Source organism: Parus major, chromosome 2 (genome assembly GCF_001522545.3).
Source record: "Parus major isolate Abel chromosome 2, Parus_major1.1, whole genome shotgun sequence".
In the NCBI taxonomy this organism is placed as follows: Eukaryota; Metazoa; Chordata; class Aves; order Passeriformes; family Paridae; genus Parus; species Parus major.
The window spans coordinates 115,204,530-115,220,607 of record NC_031769.1 but is presented as its reverse complement, the minus strand read 5'-3'; the positions used below and the strand labels follow the sequence as shown (position 1 = coordinate 115,220,607).

Here is a 16,078-nt window from a genome sequence, read left to right as displayed (position 1 = left end):
TTGCGAGCGCCCGGGGAAAGTTGAAGGGACTGTGGCGGGAGGGGCGGGGAGCGGCGGCTGCCGAGCGGCGGGGCGGGCCCGGAGCAGCCCGCCCTGTGGCGGCCGGGGCAGCCCGGGGGCGGGCGAGGGCCATTGTTCGCCGTCCGAGCTGCCGGCATTGGAGCGGGCTCCGGAGGAGCAGCCGGGAGCCCGATCCTCAGGGAGTCCCGTTGGCAGTGCGCCCTCCCAGCGGGTGCCCGGCGCTACCCGATGAGCCTGCTCCCGTCCCGCTGCCCCAGCCGCGGCGGGGAGTGTCTGGGGGATTGAGGCTGCTGCTCGGGCTGTTCGATGCCCTCCTTGTCCGCGCACCAATGGTGCTGGGGGCAGGGGTTTCCCTTTCCGGCAGCGCCATTGTGCCGGGAGAGCCCGCTGGCTCCTGCTGTCCCTCGCGGGTGTGAACTGGGAATGGGCTCCGGCGAGAGGGACTCGGCTCCGGCAGACACCGCTCCTGGCAATGGTAAATCGTAGAGTCGTTCAGGTTGGAAAATATCTAAGATTCTCAAATCCAGTCGTTAATCCAGCACTGTCAAGTCCATAGCGTACAAGGAGACAAGATGAACAAACAGTGCTCTCCAGGGGCAGTTGGGATAAACAGGATCAGCGGAGATACTGCGGTCCCATCATCTATAAATGTAGTTTGGTCATAGACAAGTAATCTTCTGGGGTGGGATAATAAATCCAAATATACACACCGTCCCTTAAAAATACGGTGTGATAATATGTTGATGGAGTGTCGGCTAGCTTTCTTTTTCCCTTTTCCAACAAAGTATAGATAAATTAGATCATTTTTTACAGGCATTAAGGCATGTTCCACTCACCAGACAACACTTTCCTACAGCTTGTTACCAGCTGCTGTTCCACAATATAGAGACTTCTGCCACAAACACTGAAGCTTGCCCTGGGGGAAAAAAAGAACAAACCATAAAAACAAACCACAAAACCAAAACCTTATCTTCTACAAGGCATTTTATTGAGTTATCTGATTAATGTCTCAGTGAAATACACAGTATTGCATCCCCCAACTACATACAGCTCTTCATTTATATATTAAATAGTAGTGACAATAATCAAACAATTACAAGGCTACTGTAAAACAGTATTGTGTCAGATTAGATTTGGAAAGCTGCGTTTTTCTACCTTTTTTTTCCACCCTTTTAACATTAAGAAAAACATTAAGACAATTTTAAATACCAAACTGAAGAAACAAAAGGAAGACAAGCAAGAAGCAGATTCTGCTCATCCAGGATGTGTATTTGACTAGGTATGTATTTGAGGAGCACAAAATATAATCCACATTGCACAGTATACAAAACTTTAATAAATCCACCTGAGATTTATATTTCTATGTATGGCTTTTAAGACAAAATTGTACCTGGGGCTAAAGTTTACTAAAGTTCCGTGTTCTGAGAACATATATGTTTTGAAGGATGAATACTTAAAGGTAAAAAAGTAAATTGAAGAGGTGATAGTTGCCAAAAATATAGTGTGCCAGGCTTTGTGAGCTGGTATATTTTATGGATAATTAGTTTTCTATAGAGAAGACTTAGAAGAAGCATCATCTCTCTGGACTTCACTGAAGTATTTAGTAGACTACAAAATCTTTTTTTAGTTAAACCCAATAATATGGAGATTAATAATAAGAATGGCAGGATGGGTAAGGAGCCAGATCAATGAAATGCCAAGAGCTAGTGCTGAAGAGATTTTACTTGTACTCACCATATTCAGTCCCTATCTTTACATTAGTGGGATGAGGTCCATAACTTTCCTCTATTTCTCCCCTAGAATAGTGCTCTTCTGAGAAGCAGCTAAACCCTGTGGAATAAGGGGTGGAGAATGTGATAGTTTTGGCTGCAACAGAGTTAATTTTCTTCACAGTAGGTACTAGGTGAGTATGTTCTGGATTTGCACTGATACAGGGTTTATAATTCAGAGATGTTTTAGTCACTTCTGAGCAGGGTTCACAGACCCTCAAGGCCCATTTCTTCTCATCTTTCATCACCAACAAGGGGGCTGGGGATGCGCAAGGAGGTGGGAGGGGACACAGCGGGGACAGCTGACGCCAACTGACCACAGGGATATTCCATACCATATGACATCATGCTCAGCATAGATCGCTAGCGGAAAAAGGAAGAGGGGAACTTTTGGGGTGATGGCATTTGTCTTCTTCCCAAGTCACTGTTACACATGACAAGGTCCAGCTTTTCTGGGTCTCAACACCTGTCTGCCCATGGGAAATAATCAAAGTCCTTGTCTTGCTTTGCTTGTAGGTGTGACTTTTTGGTTTCCCTATTAAACTGTGTTTATCTCAGCCCATGAGTTTTCTCCCTTTTGCCCTCTAAATCTCTCCCCTATCACATCAGGGAAAGGTGGGGGAAGAGTGAGTAGCTGCATGAGGCTGAGTTTTCAGCTGGGGTTAAACCACAACAAATGAGAGCAAGTTTCTTAGAGGTTTATGAATCTCTAATATTTTCCTCTTTGTTTTCCCATGTTCCTGAAGCATTTAGTTATTTATGTCCTCTAGCAAGTCAAAATTGATCCTCCCCTCAAAAAAAGGATAGTTGTATTGTACCTGAATATAAGGTTTCACAAAGGAAAAAATTACACGACAGAATGCTGTAGAACATGACTTCCATAGGAACACAAGATACTAAAATAATAGAATAAACTCTCACTGCAGCTGAAAACACTGAACAATAGGAGAAGTACAGGAGAAAGTACCTGGATCAGAAGGAGGCAAAAAATGAAGTGTGGTTATGAGAAGGCATAGGATTTCTAGAACATAGCAGAGAATGCAATATAAGAATAAAATAATGAACAAAGCAAATAGGAAGGACTGTATTTTACAGATTTTTCTACCCATGAATTTGGTATAGAAGCTGATAGTCAAGTAACAATAGAAAGTAATTTCCAGCTGTATAATGAAGACAGCCCTAATTCAGCACCATGCATGCCAAGTAGGTGATAAAACGGTGTAAGTTCTAAAAAGCCCTGTGGACTCTTAATGTCCAACAAGATATGCTGTATGGATGCAAATTCAGTGCTCTTGAAAAGAAAGCATGTCCTCAAAAGCTTTATGACATGTCCATGTATACATGGCCATACCCTCACATAAGTGTATGATTTCCTACGCTAAAGCTGTAATCCTAGGGCATCAAAACTTGTGTTTCTTATGTTTGCATTCAAAGCAGAAAACCAAGGCTGTTCACATTCAGAAATACAGCATCATAAATAGCATTAAGAGATATTAAAAGTATGTCATAGACACTTCTAATTCCTATAGGTTTATTCCTTTTTAGGTCATAATCTTGGAGTTTTCCTCAGCCTGCACCAAATTATCCTGTCATGCACCTGGCCTTAAGGAGATGCATTTTGTTGACTCTGCCCATTGGACTACAGTAGTAATCACAGATTACAGCAGAAACACTTTCTTTATAGTTTGACTTTTCCATTCTTAAACATGAATATTAGTCAGAGGAAATTAGTGATGAAAATAAGCAACAGTGTTGCTTATTTTAAAAGATAATCCTAATCCTGTAAAGATTTGTGTATTTACTTAATTCTTAACACCAAGCATAGCCTTTTATGCTGTGCAGAGATTGGGTAAATACATTTAGGGTCTGCAGAATCAGAACTTAACAGATTCTTGTGGCCTCAAATTTCACCTTTAACTTTGGCATTTAATGCAGAAAGATTGAGAATCAGAAGCTTTGTAATTACTTTTCAAGCTTTCCCAGAATGAGGGAGGATACAGGGATCCAAACACACCTCCATAAAGCTATCAACAGGTCACACTTCAGGCAGACTTAGTTATGATAGCTTAGAAAAACATTCCACTGTGTATTCCCCAAGCAGTCTTGAAATACCTCAAGCAAACTAGAAACCCCATGAAATTTAATATAGCTTTAAAGACAAATGAGAGTTTCAAGATATTATCAGTGTTTTTAGTAAATCCTATTTTCAATTTATCCTTCTGAAAGCAGATACACAATATAATGATCTAATTTTTCATTTCGATGTTAACACCTGCTGCTAGGAAACTGCATTCTTCATTAAAATGCAAGTACTTTATGGAATGAAAATATATGTTCTTTGTGAATGACTTGTTTTTTACTTTAAAGAAATGTTTTAAATGATCAGGCTCAGTGTGGGGAACCATGGGTCTCAGTGGCGAGGCAAGTCCATGGGGAAAGGAATGGGGAATGGTCAGTGTCAGAGACACAAGACAGCCCAGGCTGGGCTTGTTCCTGGGGAGGCAAAGCTGTGGGGAGCTATAGATCAGCCCTGCAGCTGAGACAACACTGGGGCAGGAACTGATGGCCCTTTTGGGGCTGAGATGGGGTCCTGGGCTCTGGGCAGGGTTTTGGGAGCCCAGGGGGTGGGCAGGAACAGGCTGGACTGGTGGTGCCCTTGGGGCCCTGACAATATGAAAGCAGTTTTTAAAACATGAGTGCTTTAAGTGCACAGACTGACTCCCTATAACTCATTCTGGTTTGTCAGTGGTAGACTCCAGCTCAGCTTTGGGGTTTTTTTTTTTTCCTATATTTAGCTCTTCTTATCTTTTTTAAATGTTTGTTTGTTTGTTTTTGGTACAATGCATAATGCATGTCCCTATAGCCAGGAACAGCAAAACTGGAATAAAGCACAAGTTCTTAGCAACCGTCTCCCATATTAATTGCAGGAACCAAAAAGCTGGTAAAAGATACAGATCTAAATACAAATATTATATATATAAACATAAATGTTCAGATCTCTTCACTCTCAGTGACAGGACTTGAGGAAATGGAATGAAGCTGAGTCAGGGGAGGTTTAGGTTTGATATCTGTGTGAAAAGATTTTTCACACAGATGGAGGGTGAGCAATGGAGCACACTCCCCAGAGAAGTGGTCACAGCACCAAGCCTAACAGAGTTAGGAGAAGTGTTTGGACAATGTGCTCAGGTGTGACTCTTGGAGTGTCCTATGCAGGGCCAGGATTTGGACCTGATCCTGATGGGACCCTTCCAACTCAGCATGTTCTATGGCACTATAAGGCTTTCTTTTTGCAGGTCAGTATTAATTTTGAACCATTCATTGTACATAAATATTGGTACAAGCCTCAATTTTAATATGGAAAAGCTTGACAAGAAAACCGACATGCATATTTATATAGAAAAGTCCTTCAATATCCAAAGCTGAATTTATAGTGTATGAAATGGAGTATAGAATGGATTGTTTTTCTTTACTTACTGAGGGTTTTGCATTAGACTTGAAAAGATGGCACCGATACCAGCTGTGTTATTCACAGCCAAAAATTTAAGGTGCTAGGTTGGTCTGAAATACTTGTGACATTTGCTTCACTCAGGCTCTGCTCAGCTTTTGTGACCTGGTGAATAAGATTTTGGTTATAGAGATCAGTGATAAACCACCACAGGTCATGGCAGAGGTTTTGTCACAGTGGGAAATGTGGACAGTACTTCCTGTTCTGGATCTATTCAGAACTCCCACTAAAGTCAGTGGGGGTTTGGGAAGCAGTGAGCACATTGCTATGGTCTGAATAGGGCTGGGAAGGTAGGTTGAGAGGTTGTTCCATGCAATTGTTCTTAAGTTTCTGTTGTCTGCAACATTTTTCTCTGAGTAATTCACACTCATTTCACATCTATTTTCAGGCATTAAGTGTCAGCTTTCAATAAGAAAGGCAAAGCTGACTTGCCCACTTAATTCTAAATAAAAAATTTACCTGAATTACAGTTATTGTATTTGTAGTTTTAAAAACCTTTCTTTTGTTATGAATATGAAGCAGAAATATTTTGCCTGAAGTTTTCTTTTTACATAAAGTACAAGGCTGTTATTTGAATCAAGCCTCTGAACAGCATCCATCTGAGGACATACAGTAGGGGAATTTTGGTTCAGGGAAACTGTACATTGACTGACTGTCAATGGAAAAGAGACTGGAAAAAGTAATCTGTTTCAAGACATCTTGGAAGCTTGGAATGTGTAGTAGGAGTGAGTCAGACCTTGCTCTGGTGAGTTGGTGCCCTGTCCCCCATATCCCTCACCCTCACAGTGTCTGTCAATCATGGCACACCAGAGGCAGCCCCAGTTTTGCCTAACCCAGTCCATGAGTGGGTGACAGATTGAAAGTCCATCCTGGGAGAAAGGCTCAAGATGGGCCAAAAAGATTTAAGAAGGGTCACTACAAGGCAAGCACATTGTCCTTTAACCCTACTTCTATCTTGGAATTTCACATCACTGGAAACAAGGAGTTGGTAGCTATATGCCTGTTTTCTATCTTTCCTCTCTCTCTGTTTTTCTCGCTTTCTTCTTCTTCTGTCATCTCACAGTATGAAATATGGAATGGATTATTAGATTTTCTATGTTCAGATAGGTCTATGCTAAGTGATGTTATTGTAGTATTTACTCTTTTGCCAATGTTCTTCAACTGTCTATAGTTTGCCAGTAAACATTTTGTGTATTTTCACCTTGAGAATATTTGGCTGGAATTTTCTCCTTTGTTTCTAGCAAAAGAACCAAAAGAAAGCAAGAGAACCTTGGCTTAGCCCTAAGTTTGAGTAACTGGGGTATAACACTGACAGAATTTTTAACCTTCTGGAGCCAGCTGTATTCCTCAAAAGAAGGGTTGAGGAACTGCATACACATCTGATGCAAATTTCTCTGACTCCATTACTGCCAAGGGAAATGCAATGATAGACCCAAACAGAAGATGTGGCTACCTAAAGCTGCCTTACCATTACACAGTTAGTACTCAGGGTAAACAGCTCATGTCTTTTTGTGGAAAGCCATCAGACTAAGTACTGGTAACAATGAATTGCCACGTATATGACTTAATTAGTGGTTTTTTTCTAGAAGTCTTTTCCACTATATTATTTTTTTTTTCCTTTCAGGGATCTCATAGTACAAACAATAACTTTCTAGGATGTAATTGTCTCTCCTTTCAGTTTTTCATCAGAACAAATTTCTGTTAAATCAATTTGATTTACTAATTAACATCTGGATCTTATGTACACACTATGCACACACACAATAATACCACAATTATATTATATTAGCTTTTTAAGGGCTCATCTAATTTTACTCTATACATAATCCTTGAAAATTAGATTTGCATAAAGTAATTTAAAATAGACAGGGCAAACTAGAAGTATATAATTATATGTAGCTCTGAAATAAATACACTTTCAGTTTTCAATTTCCATAGCTGAGTTCATAATTTAGCTCCTGAATATCTGAATTAATAATAAAATGACAGTATTCTCCTGTCACATATGTACTTCCACAGAATTTACAGACAGGGTCTCCTTTGTTATATTTAGTGGATTACCTACGGGGTGAGTAAGCCTTGATCCTCCCCTAGAAGCTGGAGGAAAAGGAGAAGCTGAGAGGCATTCTCCACTCTAGTCTGTTAAACAACTGAAGAGACTTTTTCATATCAAGATTTCTGCTGCTCCCAACGTGCAGGACTTAGGCTTTTAAATTTGGTTCTCTACACTGTATTGAAATGTGATGCTTGTAATAACCTTAAGTCTACAACAAAAGTATCTATCTACCTTCAAACCTTTTCTTCAGACTCAGTTTGTCTGAGACCAGCCTATGAAACTACTTTCAGAGATTTTAAGAATTCTTCACAGAGAGCTCAGAATGATGGGTTTGTATGACAATGATCTATGAGGTACAATGAGGTAAATACTCTCCTTCTTGATTTTGTCTATCGATTTTCTACACATTGCAGATATATTTCTGTAACCTACTAGTTCTGTTATAGACTTTGAATTGCCAGTACATAAGCATGCTGTTCAATGTCCATACATTCTGGGAATAGATGTTACCTCTTATGATGATGACTTTACCATGTTAGCTAATATTAGTTAGTTGTATAAAGCCACATCCAGGAGCCAAGTGGTTACACAGAAAACTTAGTTTGCATAAAGAAAAATAAACTGAGTCTTCTCCATGACAAAGTAAAGCTGTAAAGTGTGTGAGGATAACAATCACACATCAAGGGAATGGAAGCTGAAGCAGATCCAGAATTTGATAGCACACACTGTGACTGTTGAATATAATCATGTATCTATACACTGATCAAGAAGGTGGTGCTGATGAATTTTCAGCTTAGATGACCAATACTGTTTGAGAAGCTGGGTACAAGTTAATTATTTTAACACACATAACGTAGTCTCACAGTTTTGCATTCGTTTGACATTTGTGAAAGTTACAGCCCTATGCTTAAATACGCTGTTGGAGATTTTTACTACTGCATCAAGCTCTGCACTTGCTTTTAAAGGGCTCTTAAAGAAAAGAAACCCATAATGCCAGGATTCAGAGAAGAATGTGGGAGGCAGTATTATGACAATGACTCTTTGCTGGGAATTAGAAGGACTCCAGCTAACAAAGGAACTGAGATTCTAGAACAACTTTCCCAAAGCTATTTGCAGAAACAAATTAAGCCAATGAGTTTTTAGACTGAGTTGAGAAATTAATGAAGGGAATTGAATGACACATAGATGCTCACAATACCAGGACCCTACAGAATACCAGGAAGTCCCTTTGAATTATAGAAAGCTGTCAAAAATTCTAACACAAAGACAGCATGAGTAGCAAAGGGAAGGAAATATGTCAGAGATAGAGAGCCATCATATCAGCCAGGATAGCTTACGAAGACTCTGGACAGCATGGATGCCTCTAGGCAACAGATCCTGCCCTAAGTTAAGCAGTCCTCCAGGGTGCTCAAAAGAAAATGAAGATGAGTTAAGAAATTTACTTGAATCATCCCCTGAACAAATAGAAAGTTATGACTGGCTCATACTTGAGAAGAATGGCCAAAGTGAGCAGCTCAGGAGCAGTGCATAAACTCTGATACAGCTGCATAAAGAACTCACTGAATAACTCTGAATAATAGGACAGCACATAAAAATCAGACTGTTTGTGGATAAATTTCAATAGGAAAAAGCAAAAATATAAAAGGTTACATTCTCTGAATAAATGCTTTACTGCAAATACTTTTCCCAGCTCTAATGAAGAGAATTTGCTCTAGAAGAAGAGACAATAGGACTGTGCTGATAGATGATCATTTACTCATTTAAAGCTGAAAGGATATTATCTTCCATACCTGAGTTTTTATCCATTGCTAAATGAAAAGGACATCCTTAAGTAATTTAATATTACATTAATAGAAATGTAATATTTATAAATATAAAGAAGTATTTTCTAAAGCAAATCAAGCAGATCTTTAGTCAACATTCAGGGAAGACATGGCCAGCCAACAGTGGAAGGAGCAACCTCTTCAGTCCTGGGCATCAAGGGAGGGAGCAGTGCAAGCCCCCCTTTCCCTGTCCCCGTTGCCACTGCAGCTCAGCTTAAGCCCTTAAGAGTAATTCCAATTTGACAGCTTGCATGGGTGTGAATATATTTAAGTAAAAAGAAACCCTGCCAACTTTAGATGAATTAAACAACTGTGACACGCATTGGGCCAGATTCTCTAATGCACCACAACAAATTTACAACTGTGACCGTTAACTGGAATCCCAGTTCATTTTTAATAGCGTAGTTAACAAAACTGTATACAGATGCAATGATTGCTATAGAGGTTAGAATGTTTCAGTGTTTCTGTCTGAGACTGCCTTTTGATTTTCACATCACATTTTAAAAATGGTAATCTGGATTGAGGGCCATATTTGCATTTGTGTGTCAGGTATCAGAGTCTGTTATTTATCCTTACAAAAGTTTGTATGTTGTGATACACACATATAACACTTCTAGGCAGAGACTGTGTTCCACTAACTAATGCCTCTTTGGCTCTTAATTAGTCTCAAAGAATGTTTACATGGTAAACATAAAAAACTGAACTTCAGAAAAAAATTTGTGGTGTTATTCTAAACAGTTCATACTTCTTTTTTTTTTTTCTTTTTTTTTTTTTATGCAGTTACCTAAGTAAAGCAAAAAAGGTGTTACAACTTGGGAGCAAATAAAAATCTGCATAATGTTTCTGCAAAAGCCAATGAAATCCAAAATATATATGTCTGTAATTTGTTCTCTGAATCACATATTTCAGAAGAAATGCAATATGCTAGTTTTAAATTTTCAAACGGCACTATTCAATAGAAAATGTCATCTTTTCAGCAGGAACATGGAACTTAACAATAGCATAATGAAACTGCAGTGAACTTCTGGATGTGAATTTGCCCAACCCGTGGTTCATTCTTCATGCCTGAGAAGGGTTCTGGTAGCCTTGAGGAACTGAAAGGTAATATGAGCCAGGCTGGAGACACACAGGGACTCAACACATGCAGCTCCATTGGATTCTAGCTGTGAGGGTACTCCTGTAGCCCAAATATTAAATATTGAAATCTGAGAGAAACCTTTAAATTAAGATGAAATGTTTTGCAGTCATATAGAGATGTTATCAGCTTTGATCAGCTCTTTTCTTGCAGAAAAAGAATTATTGAGAAAGTGGTAATATGCACTGTTGCATATTACCATGATGCAGCTGTTTAAAAGATGACATCTTTTTATTCAACAGGTTCTGCTCCTCTGGGTGAGGGACTGTGCTCATTAGTCTTTCTTTTAGAACAGGATTTGAAGCCAAGTACCTAAAATCTTAGTGGTAGAATTGTGCAACCTTTTTTATGTCCACACATCTGCATTCTTCCTGATTCCAGTAATGCTGTTCTCTCTTTGTCTAGGTGCATCTCTGGAAGGTAGAAATAAAGGAATGATCCTTGCTTTTTGGTTAAGTAGGTACTTACCAGGAAACAAATATCTCTGAACATGCAAGAGATGTTATGTTCATATTTGTCCATTCAGGAGCCCACACTGTTTGTTCCTCTGAAAAGAGAGTACCATGCAAAGTACATTTTGTGTGTTATGTACTGTCAATAAACGTTTCCATTATTGAGCATTGATAGGATAAAACCAGGAAGAAAAGCACTTTGTACTCCAAATTAAACTTCAAATGGCAAGGACCAATAAAGACACCTTAATGAATGCTTTTTAAAAGACCTCAAGTGAGGATTGAGAGAAATAGAGTAATAAGAACAGAATAATAGTGTCATTTTAAGGGCATTTGAGAACAAGATCACATTTATATCACATTTCTGAGAAGTGTAAGCCAAGAACAGCAGCCTTGCCCTTCATCTGCCTCTAAATACAAACTGCTGCCCTCTCAGTTGCCCTCTGCTTTAGGCTGACAAAGGCATTCTCATTGCTGTGCAGCAAAACAGTTTGAATTAGTCTGGATTAAAATTAATCATGACTATTTTTTCTTTCAAGTGAACTTTGAAGTGGACCCATTCTCCCATTTAGCTCATTGCTTGGCAAAGCAAATACTTATACTGGCAGCAGGCAGGGAGCAACAAAGGGACAAGAGCAAGCATTTGGGAACAGAGAAAGGGCAGGACTGTTCTTTTTGGCAGCAGTGCTATTCTGCTTCCAGAATTGCAGTGTTAAAGCATCTCATTCCAACTCTGTTAGGTTATTTCTGCTTATGCTAACAGAACCGAAGCAGAGCAAGCTATGTTGGGTGGGAGGCTTGAACAAGGCAATCAAACCCCACACTGTTACAGTGGCCAGGGTGTTCATTGCTAATGAGGGCTCGAGTAGTAAATAGTTTAAAAGCCAACAGTGGAGCAATCAGTCATGCAGCTTTTGTGAAGCGATGTGGAGACCAAATTCAGATTTGTGCTGCAGCTGGTTAGCACTGCACTGCCGACACAAAGCAGTTCTAAAGCCAAGGTAGCCAATTAATGCAGGCAACTGGCATAGCATGTCTTATACCATTGCTTTCCTGGCAGCTGGTTTCTTTGTCTGAAAAGAGAGTGTAGTCAGATCATCCCTGGTCTGAGACTCTCTTATCTGTCCCAGGGGCTCTTATTTGTTGGTACAGTCCTGAGCCTATATATATCTCATTTAAAATTGCCGTAAGAGCAGCATAGGAGTGAATGTTTACACCTTCAGGCTGCTTCAGCTCTGAGCGAGGTGTGGGGTCTTCAGCTGCACAACTTTCCTTGTTCCACAAATATGCCCTCTAACAAAGAAAGCCAGGAAAAGCAACTACCTTTCAGTAAAAGAAAAATATTCTCTTTATTGTTTATGTATATTGGAATACTTGCTAAGCTTAAAAGACGTATTTGATGGAAATGAGAAATTGCTTGTGATTTGGAATACGCAAAGCACTTGATAGCTATCTGATCATGTAACAGTGCATAGAAAGTTCACTTCCTAGGGCTCTCTGGGCAGAAAAAGCTACATATCTTATTAAGGAGGTGCTTAAAGCATGTAATTACCTCATCTCTTTCCATGAACATAGAGTATCTTTCACACGATCAAAAATTCACCTCCATTATGCAACTAATGCTTTTTCAGTCAAGATGAGCATGCTTGATGGTTCCCAGTGTGATTAGTGGTAGGATGAGATGTGTGCTCACCTGAGCCAGTGTCCTGGCAGGAAGCCCACCATGTTGAGAGAAATTCTGTTGTGGTGGCACAGAACTGCTAGAGGATTCACCAAAGGACTCCTGAGAGGGTGCACTGACCTGTAGCCTGCTCACATCACTGTTTCCAGGAAACTGAAAAACAAGGAGGAGGCCTGAGGCTGGGAACTGTTCTCACTGCTTCTGCAAGTGACCAGCACAAGGGAAAAGTGAGAATTCATAATGCACGATGACCTTATCTTAATTACCATTGTATGATATTAAAAGGACAATTTTTCTGAGGCAGCTAAACACCTGTAGACCCCAGGGATGCATGTGTTACCAATCCATGGGTCTGAGCAGCATTCCTTACACTTGTAAAATCATATTGCTGGATTGTCACATTTGGCTAAAAGAATTTACTGACAAGAGTTGATGAAGAGATGTGTTCCCTATGTGTTTGCTCATACTGATGATGATTCTGGGTTCATGAAATACGAAGTTCAAGGTGTTCTTTCTGCAATCAACATGCTGTGGGAAGCAATGAAACTGAAAAATTTCTGCTCATTCCCCATACCAGCCTTAGAATGAAATTTTGAACTCAAGAAGAAAAATGTGCAGTTTCTTTTGTTTGTGCAGCTTTTAATCATATTTGTATAGGTAAGAAGTGTTTGAAATTATTACAAAGTTCTACCTCTTGATTACTTCAAGTCTCTATTGCATGAGAGGATTTTTTTAAGGCTATGGACCCACATTTCTAGCAAAATTCTCTGTATTTAAAATCTGCCCATTGCCTCATATAGCATTCTTTTTGCACGTTTCTATTCCTTCAGCTTTTCTACTCATCTGTTACAAACAATTAAATCACTGGATTTTTCATTGTTTGAAATAACTGGTTGCATTACCATCTGGAAACAATACATTTTAAGTGCATAATTACGGATGTTTGAAATCCCAGGAACCCAACTTTATATGCACAGGACTAGAAGGCAGCACACTCGGAAATGGGAAATGTATTGTCAGCTGTGTGATGAACAGTTAAGAGGAAAGGAGGAGCAACTCCACCATTTGTCTGCTGTCTTCATGCCACTAGCCTGAGAAAGCTAAATTGAGATTTGACTGCAGAGCAAAAGGGAATGTTTTTGACCGCTCTCACTTGCACTGAATTTTAATGATTGCAGTGGCACAAGGGGACCCTAGCTGAGCTGTAGCCTCTAAGTCCTCACCCTTCTTATTGTAAGGCTGGAAATCTGACTTTACACTAGTTTCCAGGAAGTGCAGAGATGAAGCACATTACACAACAGGACTGTGGAGTATAACCATGTGCATAATAACTTCATGGTGCACAATGTTTCATTATTCTGAAACAGAAGCTGCAATATTGGATATTGAATGTCTGCAAAATAAGAATAACTCAAAGACACAACAGTTAGTCAAAACTTAGCTAAAGCACTGGCTATTAGCTAAATTTTGACAAGTCTAAATGGCTGATTCCGTCCTCTTTCCTACCCTTCCTTTCTCTACATATGACCTATTTCACAATGTATTCATTCACCAAATGTATTCCAACTGAAAATAGTTGGATAGGTCCTCATGCTTCACCAATATCAGCTGCAGGCCCAGCTCAGCCTCAGAAATCACATCAGAGCAAGTACTTCATACTGATGAAAAGGCATCAAGCCTTTTAATAACTAAAAGGCTTTAATAACTAACTTTTAAACTAAAATAATAATAATAATGATAATAATAATGATAATAATAGTAATAAGTAAAGGAGTTCATTACATACAAGCCCAAACACACCATCAAATGTAAATTCTACTTAGCTTTTTTTTGTAGTGTCTTTATTCCCACTTCTTCATTATCTTTCTGAATTTTCTTCCCTAGGATTACTTTGCACTGAAAGACATTTAGCTTCTAGTTCTATCAAGTTATTGTCTGACAGGGCACACATCCCTCCATTCCCCTACTATCAAATTTCAGTACTAGTTGGCTGAGAAGAAAACCTCAAACCTCCGATCTGCATAAATGTCTCCTTGATTAAAAGTATTCCTCCTAAATCAACAAGTTAAAATCCATACAACCAAGTTTACCTATGTGAAATTTATTTCTCCATTTCCAAATCAGTCTACTTCAGGGCAATAAACCATGCCTCTTCTGTTCAGTTTTGTAATGCACATATCATTTTTGTTTGAATTAATGTATAAAGTGCACATGCAAAATCAATATATCAGATTTCCTAAAACCCACATGTGGAATTAGCTTTTCACACCAGTAATTCCCACACACACCCCAGCTTTGCTTTACCAGCAGCTCGTTACAGCCAGGTAAAACTGCAAGAGTACAGTTCATTGAATGAGAGCATTAGACATAGGACAAGAAGGCCTTGACACAGTGAATGGAAAGGGACTAACATATTGCATTAAAAAGAGAACAAAACCTATTTTAAAATAAAAGTCAAAAGAAATCCTGATTTCAGTTGGAAAAAACCAAACATGCCCAAGCATCTGTCGGTAGGATAACTAGCTTTACACTCTTGGGTATTGAGAAAGAGCCTTTCCAACTCCCTCAGACTGTGTATGTTTTATTGTATAAAGATAGATGCCCTGCACTGCACTAAGCCTGCACAATATATTGCTAAAAGTTGTATATAATGCCAGATGTTTCTAAACATTTTAAAATATTTGTATATATTTTCTTAAATAAATAAGATTCAGAAAAAATCAAAATGGGAGAAACAATCAAACTGAATAAAGGCATTTCTTTTTCTCTTTGGAATAAAATAAATGGCATCTATTGACTCATGATACCCTGACTGAGACACATATAAGAAAGAATGTGATTAAACAGCATTCATTTGGTGCATTGTTTATGTATTCAGCTCTGATTATAATGTTCCAAAGACAATAAATCATTGATTTTAATTTACTTTATTGTGCTAAAGAAAAGAGTAAATTAAATGTAGAATTTATTTATCCTTTCTCTTGTACTCTGTAATAATCCAGATGGAGCATATACATTTTCTATTTAATGACACTAGCATGATTAAGCATTAAGACTTAATGAGTAGTGCATTTTTTATGGTTCATTAATAAAAGTTAGAGATAGAAAAGATGTATTGGTCATCAGCTTTATCTTCTTACTGTGTTTGTACATTTATTAAACAGTCAGTAAATTTGTTTATATATAATTGCTTCTGTGAGAAGGACCTTCACTGTCTTTAAACTGCATGAGATCTTTTTATCCTTAAATGGCTCAAAATCTAAGTAAGTCCTGGAAGACATAGACTGGATCTGGAGCAGATTAATGAAGGAAGATGACAGTCAAGAAGAGCAATGCAGGAATAATTTATGGAAGAAACAGGTTTGACAGAAGAAAGAATTATATGTAAAAAAGGCAAAAGATAATGATGCAACAAGAACTAGGAGACCAGTTTTAAAACAAAACAATATACAAGAAAATATACACAGAGAAGAGTGGGGGGTCTTGGAAAGGACTTGTAGTGATTCAACTGGTTTATTAACTTGTTTCAATGCAAGGATTAATTGCACCAAGCTTTAGACTTGAACATTGTTTAGCTAAAACCAGACAATGGCTACATTACAGTTAATTGCAGTAACACAGGTATAAGTGGAAATA

At 38.8% G+C, this 16,078-nt stretch overlaps 1 long non-coding RNA gene across 1 annotated transcript; it reads left to right on the top strand.

The window, feature by feature from the left end:
• The first annotated feature begins 104 nt into the window (after nucleotides 1-104).
• On the top strand, nucleotides 105-15,624 carry LOC107201020. Its single transcript, XR_004496129.1, has 3 exons — nucleotides 105-1,300; nucleotides 1,822-1,924; nucleotides 10,152-15,624. It is a non-coding gene; the product is annotated as an uncharacterized LOC107201020 (long non-coding RNA).
• Nucleotides 15,625-16,078: the final 454 nt, after the last annotated feature.